Below are 11,743 nucleotides of genomic sequence, written 5' to 3'. Positions count from 1 at the left end.
GACTTGGCGTGTTCTCCTTCTGTGAGTTACTATGAAGTGCATGAGTGTCTATACAGAGCAGTGGTTTTCAACCTGGGGTACTAGTACCCCTGGGGGTACCCCCCTTTTCCACAGGGGGGTGCTTGTCTAGACTCGTTAAGAACATAGACCTAATGATTGATTGTACATGAGGGGTTAAGAGTAAAACGTCACTGGGGTAAAGTGACCAAAAAAGGTTATATATACAGAACCAGTGAGATTGTATAGAGCACAAGCAGGGAAAGAAATACTAACAATCATCAGTGTTGGGGAAGCAATTCTGAAAATATAGTTTATCAAGCAACCAATTACTTCCCACTGGAAGAAGTTAAGCTACACTAAAGCTACCCTTAAGACAAATATACACTGAACAAAAATATAAACGCAACATGCAACAATTTCATTTTTTTTACTGAGTTACAGTTTTTACAAGGAAATCAGTCAATTGAAATAAATTCATTAGGCCCTAATGATTTCACATGACTGGAAATACAGATATGCAGCTCTTGGTCACAGATACAGTGGGGCAGAAAAAAGTATTTTGTCAGCCACCAATTGTGCAAGTTCTCCCACTTAAAAAGATGAGAGAGGCCTGTCATTTTCATCATAGGTAACTTCAACAACAACAAAAAAGATTTTAAATTGATTTATTTTCAAATGATGGTGGAAAATAAGTATTTGGTCACCTACAAACAAGCTAGATTTCTGGCTCTCACAGACCTGTAACTTCTTCTTTAAGAGGCTCCTCTGTCCTCCACTAGTTACCTGTATTAATGGCACCTGTTTGAACTTGTTATCAGTATAAAAAACACCTGTCCACAACCTCAAACAGTCACACTCCAAACTCCACTATGGCCAAGACCAAAGAGCTGTCGAAGGACACCAGAAACAAAATTGTAGACCTGCACCAGTCAGTATCTGGTGTGACCACCATTTGCCTCATGCAGCGCAACACATCTCCTTCGCATAGAGTGGATCAGACTGTTGATTGTGGCTTGTGGAATGTTGTCCCACTCCTCTTCAATGGCTTTGCGAAGTTGCTGGATTTTGGCGGGAACTGGAACACACTGTCCTGTTTTTGTTTGTATTTATTAGGATCCCCATTACTTCCTGCCAAGGCAGCGGCTACTCTTCCTGGGGTCCAGCAGCATTAAGGCAGTTATATACAATTTAAAATATTACATGACATTACATTTCATAACATTTTACCCAATAAATGTAGTGTTCTTTCAGGCCACTACTCCACTATCACATATTTACAATACAACTTGATGTGTACGTGTGTGTGTGTCTGTGCCTATGTGTGTTTCTTCACATTCCCCACTGTTCCATAAGGTGTATTAAGGTGTAAAAACTGATTCTACTGCTTGTATCAGTTAGCTGATGTGGAATAGAGTTCCATGTAGTCATGGCTCTATGTAGTACAGTGCACCTCCCATAGTCTGTTCTTGACTTTGGGACTATGAAGAGAACTTTGGTGGCATGTATTGTAGGGTATGCATGTTTGTCCGAGCTGTGCGCTAGTAGTTTAAACAGACACCTCGGTGCATTCAGTATGTCAGAACTTCTTACAAAAACAAGTAGTGATGAAGTCACTTTCCTCTACTTTGAGCCATGAGAGATTTAAATGCGTACTATTAATATTAGCTCTCCGTGTACATGTAAGGGCCAGCCGTGCTGCCCTGTTCTGAGCCAATTGTAATTTTCTGAGGTCTTTCTTTGTGGCACCTGACCACACGACTGAACAGTAGTCCGGGTGCAACAAAACTAGAGCCTGTAGGACCTGCCTTCTTGATAGTGTTGTTAAAAGACTTCTCCCCATCTTAGCTACTGTTACATCAACATGTTTTGACCATGACCAACTTGCTATATTTCCACATTACTTATTACAAGATTTAGTTGAGATTTAGGGTTTAGTGAATGATTTCTCCCAAATACAAAGCTTTTAGTTTTCAAAATATTATTCCTTACCACCCATTCTGAAACTAACTGCAGCTCTTTGTTACATGTTGCACGGATTTCACTAGCTGCAGTAGCTGACGTGTATAGTGTTGAGTCATCCGCATACATAGACACATTGGCTTACTCAAGGCCAGTGGCATGTCATTAGTAAAAAGTAAGGGGCCTAGACAGCTGCCCTGGGGAATTCCTGATTCTACCTGGATTATGTTGGCGGTTTCCATTTAAGAACACCCTCTGTGTTCTGATAGACAAAACTCTTTATCCACAATATAGCAGGGGGTGTAAAGCCATAACACATACGTTTTTCCATCAGCAGACTATGATCGATAATGTCTAAAGCCGCATGGAAGTCTAACAAAACAGCACCGACAATCTTTTATCATCAATTTCTCTCAGCCAATCATCAGTCATTTGTGTATGTGCCGTGCTTGTTGAATGTCTTTCCCTATAAGCATGCTGAGTCTGTCAATTTGTTGACAGTAAAGTAGCATTGTCTCTGGTCAAACAAACAAAAATCCAAAAGTTTACTAAGGGTTGGTAACAGGCTGATTGATCGATTATTTGAGCCAGTAATGGGGGCTTTACTATTCCCGGGAAGCAGAATTACTTTTGCTTCCCTCCAGGCCTGAGTGCACACTTTCTAGTAGCCTTAGTTTGACGATATGCCAATAGGAGTGGCAATATTGTCCACTATTCTCCTCAGTAATTGTGTATCCAAGTTGTCAGACCCTGTCATATATCTTAGTTTCATAGTGTAGTTTCTTCTTTTTATTCAGTTTCGTCACATGATTTCTCAATTTGCAGGACGCTTTCCAATGTTCTGTACTTACACATCAACAACATAGGAATCACTACAAAACTCATGTACACTATATTAGGCCTAGCCTTTGTAACTTTGGTTTTCCTAGATATGGCTACTATATTGTGACCACTACATCCGATGGATTTGGATACTGCTTTAAAGCACATTTCCGCAGCATTAGTAAAGATGTGATCAATACATGTTGATGATTTAATTCCTGTGCTATTTGTAACTACCCTGGTAGGTTGACTGAACCTTAACTGTTACCAGTGCCTGCAACCTGGTTAAGTTTTTGGGCAGCTTGATGAAGCCAGTAAATATTTATATCACCATGAAAATATACCTCTGTTGATATCACATACATTTTCAAGCATTTCACACGTTATCCAGATACTGACTGTTAGCACTGGGTGGTCTACTGCAGGTTCCCACCAGAATGGGCTTTAGGTGAGGCAGATGAACATGTAGCCATATTACTTCAACAGTATTCAACACAAGATCCTCTCTAAGCTTTACAGGAATGTGGTTCTGAATTTAAAATGGAAACACCTACCCATTTGGCATTTCTGTCTTTTCTGTAGATGTTATAACCATGTATTGTTACCACTGTATCATCAAATGCTAAATGGCATATATAAATATATTATCTAAATAAATTGTGCATGTATATCCAGAGCATCCCAAACATGCTCAATGGGTGACATGTCTGGTGCAGGCCATGGAAGAACTGGGACATTTTTAGCTTCCAGAAATTGTGTACAGATCCTTGTGACATGGTGCCATGCATTATCATGCTGAAACATGAGGTGATGGCGGCAGATGAATAGCAAGACAATGGGACTCAGGATTGCGTCATGGTAAAATGCAAATATGTTCGTTGTTAATAGCTTGCGCCTCGCCATACCATAACCCCCCCACCACCATGGGGCACTGTTCACATCAGCAACTGCTCACCCATCAGACGCCATGCATGCCGTCTGCCATCTGCCTGGTACAGTTGAAACCGGAATTAATCCTTGAAGAGCAAACTTCTCCAGAGTGCCAGTAGCCATCGAAAGTGAGTATTTGCCCACTGAAGCAGGTTACGATGCCGAACTGCAGTCAGGTCAAGACCCTGGTGAGGATGATGAGCTTCCCTGAGACGGTTTCTGATTTCTGACAGGTTGTGCAAAAAGTTTCAGCAGCTGTCCGGGTGGTTGGTCTCAGATGATCCCCCAGATGAAGAAGCTGGATGTAGCGGTCCTGGGCTGGCATGGTTATGTGTGGATACACTGACAAAATCTCTAAAATGATGGAGGTGGCTTATGGTAGAGAACATTAATTTATCTGTCTACAACTGGTAGACATTCTTGCAGTCAGCATGCCAATTGCACACTCTCTCAAAACTTGAGACATCTGTGGCATTGTGTTGTGTGACAAAACTGCACATTTTAGAGTGGTCATTTATTGTCCCCAGGACAATATGCCACACCCGTCAGGTGGATGGATTATCTTGGCAAAGGAGAAATGCTCACTAACAGGGACGTAAACAAAATTGTGCACAAAATTTGAGGCAAATAAGCTTTTTGCACATTTCTGGGATTTTGTTTTCAGCTCATGAAACATGGGAACAACACTTTACATGTTGCGTTTTATATTTTGGTTCAGCGTAGTTACTTAACTAAAGTTACTTTGTAAAAAAATAGTTCACTACCTCCACACTACTTAGTGATAAATTATCATATCTAAATCTCAAATTTCAGACTATAAATTGCAAGAAAAGCTCACTGGAGATATGTTAACAGAATGTGTAATTTTGCCTATTAAAAACTAAGTGCAGGCATCTATTGTCATATTGGCAATCAAACTCCATATTTTTTCTTTAAAAAAAATATATATTAAAAAAAACATTAAATCAAACTTAATCAAATTCAGTCAAAAAGGGATCTCAAACATAAACCAGAGCATATACAAAAGTATTTGCGATGAAGAAAAATAGAACAATCTTTTACACAAGCAACCAAAAATCCCTTTACCATAGAATTTAGAATGTGAGGCCTATAATTGTGTCTTGAAATCTCAAACATGAACCTTCAAATAATCAAAATTGTCCTCTCTGTAGCTATTAAGCATAGAGCAATAATAATGTTTATCTACTAAATCTTAATTTGTTAAATTCTCTCAGTTTATTTCCTTACAAATTATAGTCAACCAGCTTCAAATGTTTGTGTTATTAAACTAAATTAATAACACTTTAGTACAAAAACAGAAGATACAATTTTCAATATATTGCTTGTGGAGGACAGAAAAACAAACCTAATTTGGGGCCTAAAAAGACTCAAATCAAACACCCTTGGAATAGGTAGGTGGTGGAAGTGCTTTCAAAATGGCTGCTGGCTGGACAGTACTTTAGTTGGAGGAGGCACAGTTCTTGTAGAGGTAGGACTTCATCTTGTCTATGACCTCGCTCTCCTCCTCCAGGGTCAGGTCCAGGTAGTCCTCTTCGTGTATAGGGATGTCCTCCAGCACCTCATTCACCAGGTCGACGTCCGTAGGGGCCTCCCCTTGGCTCCCAGAACCTGGAAACACCATTGGCAACAGTGTCATGTTCAATTTGGGCTCTCCTTTGGCGATTTGGGTATAAAAGGCACTCGGGAGCCTTAAGTATCAGCAGCATATAGACACTGAATACCTCTTTCTCACATACACGTCTTAATTGTATTCCCACAGTAATATGCGTGTGCATCCGTCGGTCCATCTGCTTGCCTATATGCTTCTGTGTGTACATACGTGCGTGCATGAGAGTCCTACCTGCGGACTCAGAGGTGGTGCTGGGCTCCTCGGACAGTGAGGAGGACAGGAGGACAGCAGTTCTGGGGGCAGGACCACCTGGTTGTCCTGCAGCAGCTGGGTAGCCCCCTGAACGTTTTCTCCCGTCAGCCTCAGGACCACCTCCGGCTCACAACCCGGTTATGTCAGCTATGGCGAGGAAGGGATTTAGGCACTATCTACATACACCACTGTGATAAGCAGACTTTTTACATAGACATAGTGACTAGAGAGAGAAAGAGGTAGAGGCTTGTTACTGCTCAACCTTGGATTGACTTATGGGGAGCTCTGTGTTATTGGTTCTAGCAGCAGAATCTAGAAGCATCTAGAGGAAACAAGCAAACAAGGATAAAGTGGAGGGGGGAAAAAACATATTAGCAAAGTATGCTAGCTAGTGCCTACACTCTTCTGCTAGCTAATGTAAGGTTGCTTCATGGCTCTGGTTATGGTAACATGTTTTGACAGTTGGCATATCCTCCTTCATGGCGTATTGAAAAACAATGTGTGTTTTTGCAGTGGCGATGACAGTCTCTCACCCTGTAGGCTCCGTCCATGTCTCCGTCTGTCTGAAGGAGGGCCCAGGCAGCGTCTTTCTTGGAGTAACCCAGCGCTCTGAGGGTAGCCAGGGCCTCCACACACATCCTCCTCTTCTCACTCTCCTTCTGTTTCATCTCCTCCCTCTCCTGACAGGGACAGACAAAACCATAGAATTACATTCAATATGGCCACCGGTCCAAACATCATGGGACACTGACTTGAATGGGAATGTTTGTTTTAGTAATTATATTTCTATGACTAAAACAGCTCTGATAACTTAAGCAACATGTCCTAATAGCACCTATATCAAGTGAGTTGACACCTTTGTTCCACTATGAGACTTACTCATAGAAATATAGCACATCCCCATTCAAGTAAACGCTGTGTAGTTCTATTGCTATGGGGACACACCTGTCTCCTATGGGTGATGTGCAGCATGGCCTCGCCTACGTTGCCATGGCAGGCCCTCAGACCCAGACGGACTTCCTGCTCAGAGAACCCCAGATCCTTCAGCGCTTTTATCTCCCCTGGGTTCAGACACAGACGCTCATAGAGATCCTCAGCCTAGAACACAGCAGGGGTTAAAGGTAGAATCAGTAATATTACATCATTATACAGGCGTCCATACAGATCCTCCACCTAGAACACAGCAGGGGTTAAAGGTAGAATCAGTAATATTACATCATTATACAGGCGTCCATACAGATCCTCCACCTAGAACACAGCAGGGGTTAAAGGTAGAATCAGTAATATTACATCATTATACAGGCGTCCATACAGATCCTCCACCTAGAACACAGCAGGGGTTAAAGGTAGAATCAGTAATATTACATCATTATACAGGCGTCCATACCGATCCTCCACCTAGAACACAGCAGGGGTTAAAGGTAGAATCAGCAACCTATTACAGTGATGTGCCTCCCTGCTTACAATTTTTTTTGTTATTAATGTCAGGAGACAAGAGGATCTGGAAACAGGGCTATAATGATGTACTACACCTGCTTAAGATTCTGTGTGGCCTGGCGCTCGTTACCAACCATGTGCGCCAGTATGCTCTGCAGGAGGTACAGCCTGAGGAACAGCACCTCCTCTCCTCTGGTGTTTCCCTAAAAACAAAATCAATTCATTAAATGATGTACATTCAAACAATTGTGAAATTCAGATCTACATTAGTGCCAAGTGCGTCGGAGCTAAGGGTTGTTTGTGAACGGAGTCATAGACCAGTGCCATAGACCACCTTGATCTTCATGAGCCTCTGCTGCTGGTCTCCGTAGCAATTGTGGAAGCAGTCCTCGGCAATCTTAAGCCTCCGCTTGCCATCATCCAGATAGGACAGGGCCTCCAAGGCTCGGTAGCACCACACGATGTCCAGCTGCAGTACTGCATAGTTGTCCACTGTTCAAGAGCTTGGAGCCACACTTACTGTAGAGACACAAAAGATAATCAATCAATGTGTTTGACAGGATCTAATTCCTTGTGGACAGGAGCACGTAACATACACTCCCCTCTGTATGTATTTGGACAGCAAAGCTAAAAATGTTGGCCTTATACTCCAGCATTTTGGATTTGAGATCAAATGTTTCATCTGAGGAGAGAACAGAATGTCACCTTTTATTTCAGGGTATTTTCATACATATCTGTTTTACCGTTTAAAAACAAAGCACTTTCTATATCTAGTCCCCCCATTTGAAGATTTCATCAGTATTTGGACAAAATCACTAATAGTCTATTAAAGTAGTCAAAATATTAGTATTTGGTCCCATATTCCTAGCACACAATGACTGCTTCAAGCTTATGACTTTAAACTTGTTGGATGCATTTACAGCTTGTTTTGGCTGTGTTTCAGATTATGTTTTGCCCAATAAGTGTATTTTGAAGCTGCAAATGCATCCAATGAGTGTGTAGCGTCACAAGTTTAATGTGGTCCTTGCATGCTAAGAATATGGGACCAAATACTCAACTTTTTACAACTTTAATACATTATCAGTGAATTTTGTCCAAATACTTGCTTTCCTTTCTCTAAAGGTAAAACAGATATGTTTGAGAATACCCTCAAAAAAGGTGAGTCTGTACTGTCGCCACAGATGAAACATTTGATTTCAAATCCAAAACGCTGGAGTTTAGAAACAAATGTTTGTTATTTTTGCGTCGCTGTCCAAATACATACAGAGGAGAGTGTACATGTTACCGTAGTAGTACCGGTCCTCAGTCTAGTATATTTTCTAACACATCTCCCCGCAGAACTCTATGGAGCATCTGCCGCTATTACGCAAGACTTTAGTTCTGGATTTCCATGATTACATGGAATCAGACTGAGCAATGTGAGGCACAGAATTACTAATCTTGATCACATAAGTGAGTAGTTATTTGAGATGCAAGGTGATTTTGTGGTGGAACGTAGAGTAGAGCTGGGACAATAACTGGAAAAGGGGCGACACAGACCACTTATCACAGGCATTTTAAAATTGTTCATTACAATAAGTAGCCTATAGTAGAGAAATGAAATAAGTTTGCTAATATAGCTAATTGTTAATGGGACAATTAATGGCTACAACTATCAAACTAGTAGTATTTCAAATCCAATCTTATTGGTCGCATATTTAGCAGATGTTATTGCAGGTGTAGCGAAATGCTTGGATAATAAATGAATAAAATCCCCCCAAAATACTTCCCCCATATTACCTAACTCAGTACTGTACATTCAAAATGCAATCAAATAATCATACAACAACACAATGATCTAACATGCCAATCATACAATCATCTTTGAATCAGAAATGGACTGGGTGTTTTGATCTGTTTCAACAAATTATTTATGTGATTAAGAGGAAGGTTGTTTTTTTTACAGAAACTGGTCGTCAGCTTGCACCAGGTGGCCCAGAGCAGTTTCATACTGTTTCCTCTTCATCAGAGCACGGCCTTTCTCATGGAACCCCATGGCTAAAATCAGAGCCTTAGGACAACAATCACACAGCATTAGAAATAGTTAGTGGAGTTTGAATTCACACAGGACACATGGCTAGAACCATACAAGCCATAAGTTGTGTGAGCTTGCCACCCACTCATACTGCTTACCATGACAGTTATGAATATAATATTGGTAATATGTTCATTAGTCCTTTGTCTAGACTACCTTTTTTACTGTGAGGTATTTTCAGGGGGTTTTCCCTTCTGATCAGTAATTTCTAGGAATGGAGTCGTGGCTGGATCATCGGTGCCATCTAAAATGACAGCCAAACCACAGAACAACCATAAAATAACACTCCTAAACTAACACTTAAATACAGAGAGTTGTGATTGGAGTTCTACACAGTACGAGGGTCTAACTGAAAGGGTCTTGGAAGCCTAACATGACAACCAAGTCACAGAACGTCCAAAAAATACTATTCATGTAGCATTGTGATAACATTGTTATTATGTTTAAAAGCAGTGAGGGTCTAACTAACCTCTCTCTGATAGGATCTGGAAGCCCCTCTGGGTTCTCTGGACACTGGTCCTGCATTTTCTTCTCCTCCTCCACCGCCAACATCTGGTTCTTCCTCTCTGGCACGCTCACCCGCAGAACCATCATCTTACTTTTGTTCTTCACATTCTGTTCACCCAGACGCTTCTCTGTAAAGAGAAACTATTTCAATGTAAAGTTGAAATGACCAAACATTGATTAGATGAGTGTTGTGGCAACTAAATGGAAACGTACCAGGAGTCAGTGTCTTCCCTTTAAAAATTAACTGGATGTATTTAAGTCCATATTGTTCAGTAATCCTATACAAAAGTAGAAAAAGGTAGCACCTTATCAATTTGTGACTTTGGTAGACATAATAATCAGAGATTGAAGTGACAGGGCATCTTCACTTCACTCACAGATCATATTGTAAAAGACTGACATTGCATTGGCCATTTTCACTTACCTATCCATGATATCTTGAGCAAGGACATCCAGTTGTGTCTCCAAATAGTTATTCTTCTTGGTATACTAAAGGAATGGGTAACAATGTGGAATTACTTTATTTTCTGTAGGCTGTGTCAGGGCAAACACACCCTCCCACATACCTTTTTCAAGTCTTTAGGCAGAAAGAGTTCCACACATGTCTCTCCGTAGGTCTTGTTCCCCATTCCACTCTTTACTGCCTGGGATCGGAGGCTCTCCAAGGCACTGGCCACTTCAGACACAGAGATGCACACAATGGGGGCATAGTTCACTGCAAGCTCCTGCAATGACAACAGTGACAAACAGACAGGGATAATGTGTTACTCTATCTCACAAAGGTGACTCATAGTCAGGTCACAGACCAACGAGCTCAATGAACAGCAATACATTTTGAATGGCTATACCTGTTGGTCACCTAGAAAACTAACTTTACCTGAAGAGATTGCTGTCCTGCCTCGCTGTCATCTGTTGTGTAAGGTGGATTCCTGAGCTGAATATTACCTTGATTTAAAAGATTTACCAGCTTTTCCTGAATATGTAGCTCCGCCATTCTCGAAACGGTGGAAAAAGATGTAAGGAAAAGTGAAAGTGAACAGCCAGCAAACCAAAGGGGAATTCAACAGAATGAGTAGAGCCAAAATTACGTCGCAATAGTTACGCAGTCGCAGAAGACTACACCAACGACTAGCTAGCTACAGCCATTGTCGTTTTCGGTTTCTTTCAAGATATAACAAATGAATGACTCACGTTTGAAGTGTTGTTAACATTGTCGCCGTATTGTTCTGGTAGGAACATTTCTGAACCGAGAATGTTGTTTATCTTCTCTTTCCCGCAAGGATAAGTCACGTGGGCCAATTTGTCATCGCTCAAAAAACACAGAGAACTTCTGGAAAGTGGTAGAAAGGTAGAGTCCCAATAACCAAGGCTGAAGGTATCTCTAGACTAACATATGGTGCTCTATCTTTATATCTTGACCGTAAAATAAGCAAGGAGATAGACCAGATGCTTTTCAACTTTCTTTGGAGAAACCGTACCCATTACATTAGGAAAACTGTTGTAAAACAATTCCTAAGAAGACCCACTTCTATCTGGAATTTTATTCCTCATCATGTCTTCTCTACTTTTGGTGGCCTTAACTTCATGTTGTTTTGCAATTATAATATTGACAAAGTTCCAGTGAAACTTTCTGCTTTTCATCGGCAGGTTTTCTTGTCATGGTCCTTAATTTATAAACACAATTTTTATCCACACATATATTATATATGGAATAATCGGGATATATTGTATAAAAATACCTCTTTGTTTTTAGAATATTGGTTCAGAAATAATATTCTATTGGTGAGCCAACTGGAAAATGCAGAGGGTCTTTTACTCAGTTATAAAGAATTCTTATCACTTTACAAGGTCCCTGTAACACCTAAAGATTTTGCAATTGTTTTAGATGCCATTCCCTCAGGTGTTGCTATGTTATTCAGGAACATGTCAAGACCTGACCCTCAGCCTACCTTCTATTGACCCTGTTGACTCATCAGTAGGAAAGATTTGTTTCTCTTTTGGTCCATTCAACAACAGAGCGATACGATCCTTGTTTCAGCAGGATGTTGTATCTATACCTTATGTCATGCCTTATTGGAATGGATTTATTGATAATATCTGTTGGAAAAAAGTTTGGATGTTGCCACAAACAT

The 11,743-nt window shown here is 40.8% G+C and overlaps 1 pseudogene; it reads right to left on the bottom strand.

Annotated features, from left to right (window-relative positions):
- Window positions 1–4,924: 4,924 nt before the first annotated feature.
- Window positions 4,925–10,971, bottom strand: LOC124039614 (annotated as a pseudogene).
- Between the last annotated feature and the right edge of the window lie 772 nt (window positions 10,972–11,743).

Source organism: Oncorhynchus gorbuscha, linkage group LG07 (genome assembly GCF_021184085.1).
Source record: "Oncorhynchus gorbuscha isolate QuinsamMale2020 ecotype Even-year linkage group LG07, OgorEven_v1.0, whole genome shotgun sequence".
NCBI lineage: Eukaryota > Metazoa > Chordata > Actinopteri > Salmoniformes > Salmonidae > Oncorhynchus > Oncorhynchus gorbuscha.
This window is presented reverse-complemented; position numbering and strand designations above follow the sequence as displayed.